At 42.2% G+C, this 12306-nt stretch overlaps 1 long non-coding RNA gene across 1 annotated transcript; it reads right to left on the reverse strand.

The window, feature by feature from the left end:
- Positions 1–1394: 1394 nt before the first annotated feature.
- LOC310714404 lies at positions 1395–6580 on the reverse strand. Its single transcript, XR_014529707.1, has 3 exons — positions 6467–6580; positions 3483–3602; positions 1395–2690 (listed from the first exon to the last, which is right to left on the reverse strand). It is a non-coding gene; the product is annotated as an uncharacterized lncRNA (long non-coding RNA).
- Between the last annotated feature and the right edge of the window lie 5726 nt (positions 6581–12306).

Here is a 12306-nt window from a genome sequence, read left to right on the forward strand (position 1 = left end):
CTTTGCATTCAGTAGATCCCAGGATCAATCTTTGGCATCTCTAGGTAGAGTTAAAACAAAAAAATTCCTTCTAGTAGCACCTTAAAGAGTAGGTAGAGTTGTGAGAGATTCCTGGCTGAAGCCTTGGAGAGCCACTGCCAGTCAGTGTCCACAAAACTGAGCTAGTATTGGCAGCTTCCTACATTCTTAGACTGTGTACAACATGGGAAGAAACATAGTTCAGTGGTAAAGGTAACCCTGACCGTTAGGTCCATTTGCAGACGACTCTGGGGTTGTGGTGCTCATCTCGCTTTACTAGCCAAGGGAGCCAGCATACAGCTTCCGGGTCATGTGGCCAGGATGACTAAGCCACTTCTAGCGAATCAGAGCAGCGCTCACAAACGCCATTTACCTTCCCGCCAGAGGAGTACCTATTTATCAACTTGCACTTTGACATGCTTTTGAACTGCTAGGTTGGCAGGAGCTGGGACAGAGCAATGGAAGCTCACCCCGTCACGGGGATTCAAACCGCTGACCTTCTGATTGGCAAGCACTAGGCTCTGTGGTTTACACCACAGCGCCACTTCAATGGTAGAAGGAACTATAACTCAGTAACAGAGCCCAAGCTTTACAGGCAGGCAGTACCAGGCTCAATCCATGCCAGTGAGAGCCAGTGTGGTGTAGTGGTTAAGAGCAGTAGACTGGTAATCTGGGGAACCGGGTTTGTGTCTCCACTCCTCCACATGCAGCTGCTGGGTGACCTTGGCCTAGTCACACTTCTTTGAAGTCTCTCAGCCCCACTCACCTCACAGAGTGTTTGTTGTGGGGGAGGACGGGAAAGGAGAATGTTAGCCGCTTTGAGACTCCTTCGGGTGGTGATAAAGTGGGATATCAAACCCATACTCCTCCTCCTCCTCCTCCTCCTCCTCCTCCTCCTCCTCTTCTTCTTCTTCTTCATCATCTCTAACTTAAAGGATCAAGTGTAAGGTAAATGTATCTGTCTGTCTCCTGTCTCAGAATAGACAACACTGTGTTGAACTGAAAAAAAAAAATGTTTGAAATGGTATCAGGCAGTTTATATGCACCAGTTTGAGGGAGAAAGGTGGTGAGGCACCTAGGATTCAAGGATCTCCCACAGAAACCTAAAAATGAAGCGCTTCATTTTCTGAGGTTCCTAAATCAAAAGTAGCTATATTTTCATTACAAGTTCCTGCATTCGCAAGTGATTTGAGGCAGATCAAACCACGAATGTGGGGTTAATAATACAGGCATCTAGTAAAATGGTAAGGGGAGGGAAGAAGAAGGGAAACGGTAGGTCTTTTGATGCTGAAGGAATATTTCTAGAAAGGAATAATTCTGCTAGAGGACAGAACAGTCAGTCCCAAGCAACACAAACGCCGTTCCATTTCTCAGCATTGATCGGTCTCTGTACCTTTAATATTATTTATAGAGATTTTGTACAGTGAAACATATATCCATTTTTATATGACACAGTGCACAATGTTGTGGAAAGCAACTGACAAGTTCGAGCTTTCCATGTATGTTTAAGGGATGTCGCTCCCATATATCAAGTGCCAGTTCTGCCATTCTTAGAGCCCGGTCCAATTATTTGTAGTGAGTTAGAGATGCTTTGCCAGCACTTCTGGGCCAGGAGGGAAGAAGAGGTGACAAGCAATTGCCTTTATGTGGAAAGACTTGCCTCTGAAAGGTACCAAGTCTAGTTGTAACCCTCAGACACTGCAGAGCAGATATGGAAAATCTGTGGCCCTCTGGATTCCATCAGTTTCAACCAGCATGGCCAATTGTCAAGAACTTAGTCAACAGATAAAAGGTTACAGGTTTCCACCTATTGGCAGCACCTTCACCTGAAGGTCAAATCTTCATCATCATCACCACCATATCTAGAAAATACATGAAGTTAATACGCATCATTCCAAAATAACAGCATATGACCTTGCTTGCAGGCTTACAAACAACAATTATATACGTACAATTGCCCTTGACTTTGCATACCAAAGTATGAAGTCAGATTTAAACAGTACATACATTCTGAGTATTTAGGAATGTGGGATAAACTACTGTGAATATTAAAATATATAACTCTAAAGATCCCCTCTGCTTTTTTATTTTCTGCAAGGGTTCTGGGTTCAGGAGAAGAAAGGGAAACTCAGAACTCACTGGGTGACTTTGAGCATTCGTCTCCACTGATCCTTAAGCTATGCTACATCACATGATTTTTGTGACGATCAAATAGAGGTTTGCTGTTCACTGTTAGAACATGAATATAAATAGTAATACAATACACTAAAACCAAGTTGTTCGTGGCTGTGGGCTTTATGTTAGGGTGGGAGGAGGGATTGCGATGAACTTTCATGTGATGTCCATTTATCAGGTAGAAAAAGAGCATTCAAATGCAGACAGGCTACCATTGACTAATCACCCCTTTCTCTATCTGGGCCTGTTAGTTCCATGTCCATCTGAGCAACTCCTGACCCATTTCAGGAGAAAATTGAGGTTAAAGGGCTGTCTCCTTCGTGGTAGGCCCTGCCAAGTTAAAACAAACCTTGCCTCCCTGGAGTTCATTTTATGTAAACTCCTTCTTGCTTTAAACGTCAATTTGAAGCATGGTTCCAGGCATTGGTGGGCAGGAAGGCAGGGAAGCATTTTAAGTTATTAAAGTCTGGTGTTCTGATAAGTGAAACACATGGCTTCTTTTCATATAAAAAAGGGTGGGGGGAGAGAGAGAGAAAGACAGCATCATTTGTTTCTTATCTGCCTCCTCCTTTCAGTGAAGATCTAAGCATCTTAGAAAAATGCTTACTTGTTATTGGAAAGTGGGTGTGGGGGAAGTATGGGATAATAGTAGGTGATATGCTTTTCATCCCATAACAAGAACTCTAAGTAAGCTAGGGAAGCCGGATCCCCAGATATCTTGGACTTTCAACGATCCCTTTATTTTTCTAGGGAAAAAATGGTGCTGGAACTCAACATGAATGTCTCCCTTGTAAAACAGTGCCTCCAAGTCCCACCCCAGCAAGGCAGTCCAGAAGGGTGCCATTGTTGATAATATTGAAGGCTACTGAGAGGTCAGTCAGTTTTATTGCACATAGCCAAAGGCTGCTGCAAGGTACACAGAATCATTTGGCAATTAAAAGAAAATATACTGGATTGATACAAAAGACTTAAAACATTTATATTATCAAAACATTACGTACTCTAAACAGAGCTATAAAGTACCCCAATATACAAATCAAGACATTAAACAATAAAATTCATAAGCTAAAATCATCACATGTCCACTAATATATCAAAAAACAATGTCAATTAATACAGTGTGCAATTTATACTCGGAGTTTGGTGACAAAGATAGAGCATAGCCTGATGTAGATAGATAGGGTCAAAGAAATTCATCTCCTTTACAGTTGATGGCTACCTTGGCTATATAATTTGCTCTAATTTTCCTAGCAGCAGTTGCAAAGAGTGCTACACGCCAGGTCACATACTTATCTGTGTCTGCGAGGAGATATAAAATCATGTCTGAAGGGTTCTGGCCAATCCAGTTCCTGGTTTAGGTCATCCATCAAACCAAAGCAACCCAAGGCATCTCTCTCCCATAACCAGGCCTGGAACCAGAATGAAATAGATCTAAATAATTTTTCTCCACCAGAAAGCCCTGGCGCTGAGATGCTACCACATGCTCCCGTATCTTGCCCCCAAATGGGATATTGGAAACTGATCGATAATTATCCATTAGGGACTAATTCAGGAAGGGCTTTTTACATCATCCACAATTATGCATCTTAGATTAGGAGTTCACAACCAACTCAAAGGGTCCTGTACCGACCACCTGGAAGACAGAAGGTGAATCGCTTGCAACATTCTTGTGAGTTTGTTTATTCATTTTGGACAGATTAAGGGGATGAGTTACAGTGAAAGAATGTGAGGGCTGCTGCAGATTCACTGCTGCTCAGAGCACTGGACCAACCCCACTCTGAGAGATAAAGATGACATCCATCAAAGGAATTTCAGAACAAATGGCTTAAGGGCAATCTGTCACATGTCTGATATTCCAGGTGGGCTGTAGAAGGCGAATGGAAGAGATGCTCACTGTGTTCAAGGTGGTGTCCTTCAAATATTGTTGGACTCAATTCCCATCAGTCCCAGACAGTGGGTCAGAGTTGATGTGACCTGTAGTCCAGTCACATCTGGAGGGCCCCACATTGGCTATCCATGTTTTACAAAGTAAATCCAGAACCAGTGGAACTGTTTGCCAAAAGCAGCAAACGCAGAAGGAAACTGTTCCAGTAATAGGAAGGATGCAAGGCTAATACAGCACAAAGATCAATAGGTCATTCCCAATGAGTTTAGGCTCACAGTGATGACTAGTGGTTGCCAGTCCTCCACCACACTGGACACGCTCTCTGCTCAGTGTTCTGTCATGATGAAGAATCAGGCAGATGAAGCTTTAGAAGAAGGGAGTAGCAGACACCAGTTGCTGCTCCTGCAGTTGTGTGTTTTGCCACCTATAAAACTGGGGGTGATGTCACAGCAGTCATCTGTGCTTTTGACACACAGCAGGAGTGGGGGTTTCTTTCCAGCCCAAGGGTTGCTTTCCCTGTTGGGCAGCCTCCCAAGGAACACATGATAAGGGTGGGTGGAGCATAGGCAAAAGTAGGCAGGGCAACAAATGCAATTCCCCTCCTTTGTCCATTAGGCTGGTTTCTACACTTACACCTCCATCCTCCATCCTCCATCCATAGACATTATTGCAATTCAAAGATACATTCTAGCCAGGCAAAAAACCACTTGATGCACAGCAAAGTGAGGGGTGTGGTTTGTGGATAGGGGTGTGGCCTACAGAGAATTTGAAGGGCCAGATAAGAAGGCCTGGAGGTCCGCATTCAACCTCTGGGCCTCAGTTTCCCCAGCTCAACTAGTGGGACAAGTTGGGAGGACATTTCCTTCACACCTAGTTTGAGCCCTGTGATGATTTTCCTTGTTATAACAGGTTGATTTTACCTATTCTCTTAATGCTCATTTTAAGAGGGGTGAAAAACAGCTTTTCTTAAAAAAATGTCATCACTGTATTGCTTTACCCAATGTGGAGGAAAGGTAATGCACACTATTGTTCTTCCACCATCCACTACAGCCGCACTAGGTGGTTCTGTGATCTCCATTTTAATCTAAAACAGCATTTATTAAGCTCTGCTGCTGTGAGGCTGTGGAGGGAGCCATCATCCCACAACTCTGCCCCTCCTTGATGTGCACACAATCCTCATTAGTGCCAATTAATAGGCAGTGAACGGAAAAGAGAATCCCAGGGTGTTTATAGTTTCCATTTCTCACACCAATGCATTTAAGGAAAGTCTCAGTGTTTCCATAAAGGAGATTGTGAAGTTTCTTTTAAGCATATATCGCTCATGCAAGTTAGAATTCTAAGTTCATTGCCATTGCTTCAACGGAGATGCTCAGAGCTCGCCGCTTATGAGCAAGTCCAATTGCAGTCAGCGCTATTTGCTCTTATGCATGCTTAAACATGGCCTCAGTGTGTTTCTTACCAATGAGAAAATGGGGGTGAGGGAAGGAATCTTCCAGCCACAAAAGTATGGGCCTACAACATCATTTGTTAATTTGTTTGTTTATCGATGACGTTTTCATCCTGCTCCTTATCTTGTTCCATGAAGCTCAGGGCAGCATATGGTTCTTCCTCGTCCCATTTTATCCTTTCAATAAGCCTTTGAAGTAGGTTCATCGCAGAGCTTTTTCACAGTGCAGGCTGGCCCATAAAGGCAGATGGCATTCTGCCTCAGCATACTCAGTCTGGCTTCAGACAGCCCTACCTGCCCATCTTCTTACAACCAAACCAGAAGAGATAGGATCTTATACTGCTGAATTTATTAACTTTGTTGTACAAAATTTGGAAATAAGATTGCTGTTTGGGAGTTACAGCTGAAGTACACTTACGGTAGTTCGTAAGCTACCTTGGATGAATTATTATTTGGAAAACTGGTACACCCACATTATTATTATTATTATTATTATTATTATTATTATTATTATTATTATTATTATTATTATTACCAGAATTATGCATTGGATGTTATTCCAGAGTAGGCCTCTTCTTTGTGGAGCAGGAATTTAATTAATATGAAGCACCCATCATTCCTATGCTGGACCACAAAGCCATCTTCCTAGCCGCCTTACTTGTGAAGCTTAGATCCTCACCATACGCATCTAGATCTTATTCCTAGTTCCTTATCTTCTCCTTCTTGGTTATCTTTTCAAATACAGAGAAAAAGCTGCTGGAGAAAGTAAATGTGGTTGTATGAATCAGTCCCAAAGTCACACATAAAGTTGATTATTTGATGGCTACAGGTTTGTGAATGTATATCTATTGGCCTCAAATTGATGGGCTACATACTGGCAAACCAATCTAAAACTTTCCCCCAATAGTAAAATATATCCCCCAAATAAAACTATTCATCACCTGTTATGGAGATCCATCTTGACAGTGCTGAGATGCCGTCTGACTGTTAACTGTTTTTGGCTTTACCAAGACTTAAAGCATAGCCTCTTTGTGACATCACACATGACATCAGAATGGCATATTTGCTTTCAACCTAGACTATCTCCATGCCAACAGCAATGGCCAGTAAACATCTGCAACCAAGTAACCATCAGCCTGACTACCTAGTTGCTTCTATCTAGACTACTGGATGTTTATTTTTTGCTCTCATAATGAAAGCCTGAAGAAGTGCTGTGTATAATCTGAAAATCTGCTTCCACTGTTAAAGAAAACTAATTGTCAGGGACTGGGCAGAGGAGGAATGGTGGAGACCTCCTCCCCATCCTGACCCTTCCAGGGAGGAGGAAGAGGAAGACAGTTTAGATTTACAACGCGGGATTGAGGGAGGTCACAGCTCAGAGGCAGATGAGGGAGAAAGTTGGGAAACAAAGGGAGAGGAGGAGCAGGCAGAGCTGGAGCAGCAGGTGGCTGACACATTATCACTAGAAAACATTTCAGACCCTCCATCTCCCAGAACCCAGGAAGCCTTAAAAGTAGGAGAGCAAAGAGCTCAAAGACTTAGGGAACTTAGAGGCACCCATAGAGGAGGTGATGATGAATGAGGAAGTGGGAAAGACGGGGGGTGGAAATTCACTCGGGACAACACCATTATCCAAGAGACTGGGTTCTATAGCCTCTCTAAAGTTTGAAATAAAAAAGGAGTGTAATAAACTTTTCCTTGTCTTTATACTTTCCTGGGCAACCAGCCAGGAGCCGCTGACATCGTTTGAGTGAGTCACAGTGATTTATCAAATCCACAGATAGAATTCCATCTCCAGTTCCATTTCTGTCAAACATACATTGGTTACATCAAAATCTGCCCAGGTCCAAATAAACAATGTTAGGTCAATAGTTTGATATGTGTCCGTGATAATGATGTGTGTACATTTGGCACTAACAGCCTCATTGCAGCATGGGTTTTGCATAAATGTTTCTTCATGCCTATGAATATTTCAGTTGATATTGCATGGGGCTTGCATGGGTATGGTTCAAAAATCTCATCAATTCTTGGTACAATATGTGATATCGTGGATTTGGGTGACCAAAACTATGTTAATCAGAATATTCCTTCAGTCTTTTGTCACAGTGGAAATTGACATGTCAACTTTATTTCACTAGTTTGGAAGAAGAGGAGAAAAAGAATGGCATTAAGGTGATAGGTTTTCATGCTTTACAATGTATTTTTCAGCTTTTATTAGTATACAATGTAGCTGTTGGAACCACTTGAAATTCCTTTTTTTATCATTGTACTTACAAGAAATCATATTACTGTGTGAAAAAAGGAGAGACAATAAAATGTAAATACTTTCTCACGGGCACTGCTATTGCCTGTTTAAGTTGAAAATTGCAGTCTTTAAGGCTCATTATTTACTGTATTGTAGCCTTTTATAGACAAGCATATGGTTAAGTTATTATTGTCTTATTAAAAAAAGAGATGATTTAACTAGCAGCTTAAAGCTTGTTTTCTTTTTAAAAAGGAAGTTTGTGGATTCATGCACAAATTGTATAATAATTACTCCTTTCAGAAAACTAGATACACCCCCCCCCCTCAGGCTTTAAGGCTGCAATCCTACGCACACTTAACTTGGAATTCACAGTTGCATTGTAGGGCTTATTTCTACAGACACTTGAGGAATTTGCTTTGTGCTTTGTGAATTCTAATATCAATTCTGATTCACATCTTACTGGGCTCAAATGAATTGAGTTCCCTCCCAGGTTTTTCACTTCCCGGATGGTCTGATGCAGTTCTTGGCTCAAAAATATTTTGAGAGAAAATAAATGGAGATGGCATATTTTGAAACTGTGTATGAAAATATGCTTTTAAATACTATTTCCTGCAGATATTACTTTTAACCAGCAAAGTCATGTAGAAACAAGGTAGAACAGGTTTCGTGATAGCTCAGTCAGTAGAGCAGTAGGTCGCGGGTTCAAGTCCCACATTGGGCAAAAGATTTCTGTATTGCAGGGTTTAGACTAGATGATCCTTATGCCCCTTCCAACTCTATAATTCTATGCTTCTATGAGTTAGGCCCAAATAAAGAGGTGGCAAAAAGTGGAAGCATTTGCAAAATGTTTTTCCTTTCAATTTAAGCTGCCTGTTTTTTTATATTCAAATGCTGAATGAGCCATAAGCTTGTTTTCATGCAATTATCAAGAAAATGCAACTTTAGTCATGCCCAGCTGTGGGTATTAACTTTCCAGAAACCTCCTCTTTAGAGCTTACTGTTTTGCTGGCTCCCTGAAAAACTGTCTGACATGCATTGCATAGCCCCAGTCTAATCAAAAATAATGTCATTTAAAAAAATGCTGCATAGGTGTTTCTTTCCGCTAGACTACACACAGCATTTTAAGTTCCTCTGTAACTTTCCCCACCCCCTTTGGGATCGTGACGCTTGCAGAAGGCGTTTCATGCTTCAGGAAGCATAGATTCGCAGGCTGCTTGGGTAGTCTAAGAACGGCACAATGCTAGGATGCTCTTCAGAAGGGAATCCGTAGGAGCAACGTGCTGATCGGCTGGGACTCTAAGAGAGAGCCTTAGACTTTAAGGGACTCTAAGGGAGAGTCTTATAAGACTTTTAAGGACTTCATAAGTGTTCTTCATGCCGGATTTATGTATAAGCTAAACAAGCTATATGGGACACGGGTGGCACTGTGGGTTAAACCACAGTGCCTAGAACTTGCCGATCAGAAGGTCAGAGGTTCGAATCCCCGGGGTGAGTTCCCATCGCTCAGTCCCTGCCAACCTAGCAGTTCGAAAGCACGTCAAAGTGCAAGTAGATAAATAGGTACCGCTCCAGCAGGGAGGTAAACGGCATTTCCGTGCGCTGCTCTGGTTCACCAGAAGTGGCTTAGTCATGCTGGCCACATGACCCGGAAGCTGCACGCCGGCTCCCTCGGCCAATAAAGCAAGATGAGCGCCACAACCCCAGAGTCAGTCACGACTTGACCTAATGGTCAGGGGTCCCTTTACCTTTACTAAACAAGCTATAGCTTAGGGCCCCACTCTCTTGGGGGGCCCAAAAAAATGTAATCGTATTTCACTACTAATATACTTCTTTTTAATTGTATTTCAGTTCAACAATTACTTTGACAAAATACATATTTTGTTATGTGCAAATGGCTTCAGATACCTATTAGGTCCATAAATTACCATATAGCATATATTCAAAACAAAAAACAGCAACAATTTGTTGTTGACAAAGGACAGCTGGACATATAAAGGGCCTCATTACCATCAGTAGCTTAGGGCCTCATCAAACCTAAATCTGGCCCTGACACTTGGTAATGTTCCCTGGTCATCAGATATGTCCTTTCAGATTGCAGGAGAAGGGGAGGCAAGGAGATTTTAATGAAAGGGACAAGGTTCCAAAGGTTTTAAAACAGGGGTTCGGAGTCTTTTTCAGTCAGTTTCCTTTCAGGAACTTGACCAGGGCCACTTTCCCTTCAACTTTATAAAGACCACGTATCTGAGGAAGTAGTGTTACCTCGGGTTAAGTACTTAATTTGTTCTGGAGGTCCGTTCTTAACCTGAAACTGTTCTTAACTTGAAGCACCACTTTAGCTAATGGGGCCTCCTGTTGCCACTGTGCCACCGGAGCACAATTTCTGTTCTCATCCTGAAGCAAAGTTCTTAACCCGAGGTACTATTTCTGGGTTAGCGGAGTCTGTAACCTGAAGCGTATGTAACCCGAGGTACCACTGTATTGACTTGGGCCTAATCATCTGTTCTGAGAGGATGGGAATGAATCCATTCCCCATTGCTGTTTGCACTTAGGTAGGTATGGAGGTTTAGATGAGGATTTATGGTTCCTGGTTCCTGGTTGTTGATAAATAAGTTTCACTGTATGAAAAAAATCTGTCAGTTCAGTTTCTCCCAGTTTGCTATTTTTTTAAGCCCTCAAAAAAGTTTGCCAGCATTTTTGTGTACATCTCTCCTAATGTACACATCTGTGCATGCAATTAAACCTATTATATACAACTTGTAAACCATTTCCCCTAATGTAACACAATTTTGTATCTGTGTACGCATTTCCCACTAATATATGCATTCTTATCTACAATTTCCACAAACATATACATTTCTGTACTTTTTCCAGTGGATGGAAATTTGGCCTTAATTGCCCTTCCCAAAAAACTGAAGTGTCTTCAGTTAAAAGGGGCTTAAAAGTGCCATCACTTGGCTGAGGATGCCCCCAAGCTTTCTGGGGTTCTTCGAAGCACAGTACAGGCATGAGAGGCTTAAAGTTATCGTATTTGTTCACGGTTCATAAACAATTCTATTTACGAAAAGCCAGGGACTCTCCATATTATTCCATATTCTTGCCTCTGGAATGATCTGGGCACTCTTCCTGGCTTCTAGCCTGCCCGGCGGGATTTTCCTTTGCCGGCTTGAATATTCAGTTACACTTCTCACAAACAGAAAGGCACCTCTCTGTAGCGATGCCAGCGAGCACAAGGCACCACAGACAGTTTATATTATCCAAAGGCTGTTCAGTCAAGCCCATTACCCCAGTCATGTGGTTCCAGAGCTGGTGAATCATGTCACCTGACCACATATTAATGATGTGTTACAAGCAAGGTATGTGAGCCAATGAACTTTTAAGCTCATAATGGGCTGTACTGGGGTGAGGAATACTAACAGGATAAAACAGAAATTAATGCAGGACTAGATCTGTAATTAAATTCCCAGAAACAGAAAATGTAATAAAGGTCACCAGATTGGCATGCAGAGAGTTACTGAGATTTCTTTTCTCCCTACAGAGATAGGGAAAACATTAGAGGAATTCATCTTGAGGGGAAACGTTCAGGTTAAGATCGCCGGGAGAAACAGGTACCTGTTTGACAGAGCCTGAGAATTATTATACACATTAAAAGCCTTATGAGTCAAAGCAATTTATATGTGTTGAGTTACATAGCACATGAATGCAAGCACTTTTTCCTCTCATGCCGTTGGGCCCGCTCTCACTTAGACAAGTTGCCCCCACCTCACTGAACAACCCTTTAACCAAAAATCTCTTTACCTCCCCCCTTAAAATTTTAGCCCAGAGTGTCCTGCGGGGGACCTTTGTGAGGGGGTAACTAGTAGGTTGGAGTCTCAGACAGGTTTTCTTTAAATAAACAATAAAGGTTTATTTGAGGCAAGATTGTAAATAACATGAATAGATTCAACTTAGGTTACTTCAGGAATACAGTGCAATTTCACTGTAATTCATCCTCAGTTGTTTTTGCTTTATAGATTTGGTTCCTTTATATGGTGATATTTTCTTTCAGTTATCCACCATCCTTTAACAATTCTGCTCCTGAGGTACTTTAAGTAATAGACCAAAGGGCTCTCCACACCCCCTCCCTTCACTGGGTCTGGGAGTTTCTTCTTTTCCTTTGGAAGACTCTCTCCCCTCCAGACTAGATTTGAGTCCCAAGTAGGCTGTTGCTTTCAAGCGCCTACTTCTTTCTCCTGGCTCAGCCTCTGCCTCCCAGTAAAATTCCAGTCTATTCCTCCTACAGGACACCACATTCTGTCCTTCACAATACGCTCAGAGCGGAAGTTGTTTTTTCTCCCCCAAAACCAACTCTTTCACCCATTCACTCTTTATACCTCAGTCTGTCTCCTAACCTGTCTCCCTACCTATCTCCCAACCTCTCCAACCTCAATTCCAACCCACCTCAACCACAACCAACAACTTCAACTAACTGTTTCTCTTCAAATCCTCTCTTTTTAAACTCTCATTCCTGGAACCACAGCCAATCAGAGGCTGCCATTT

The sequence above is a fragment of the Podarcis liolepis genome (assembly GCF_965112155.1).
Source record: "Podarcis liolepis genome assembly, chromosome: 8".
NCBI lineage: Eukaryota > Metazoa > Chordata > Lepidosauria > Squamata > Lacertidae > Podarcis > Podarcis liolepis.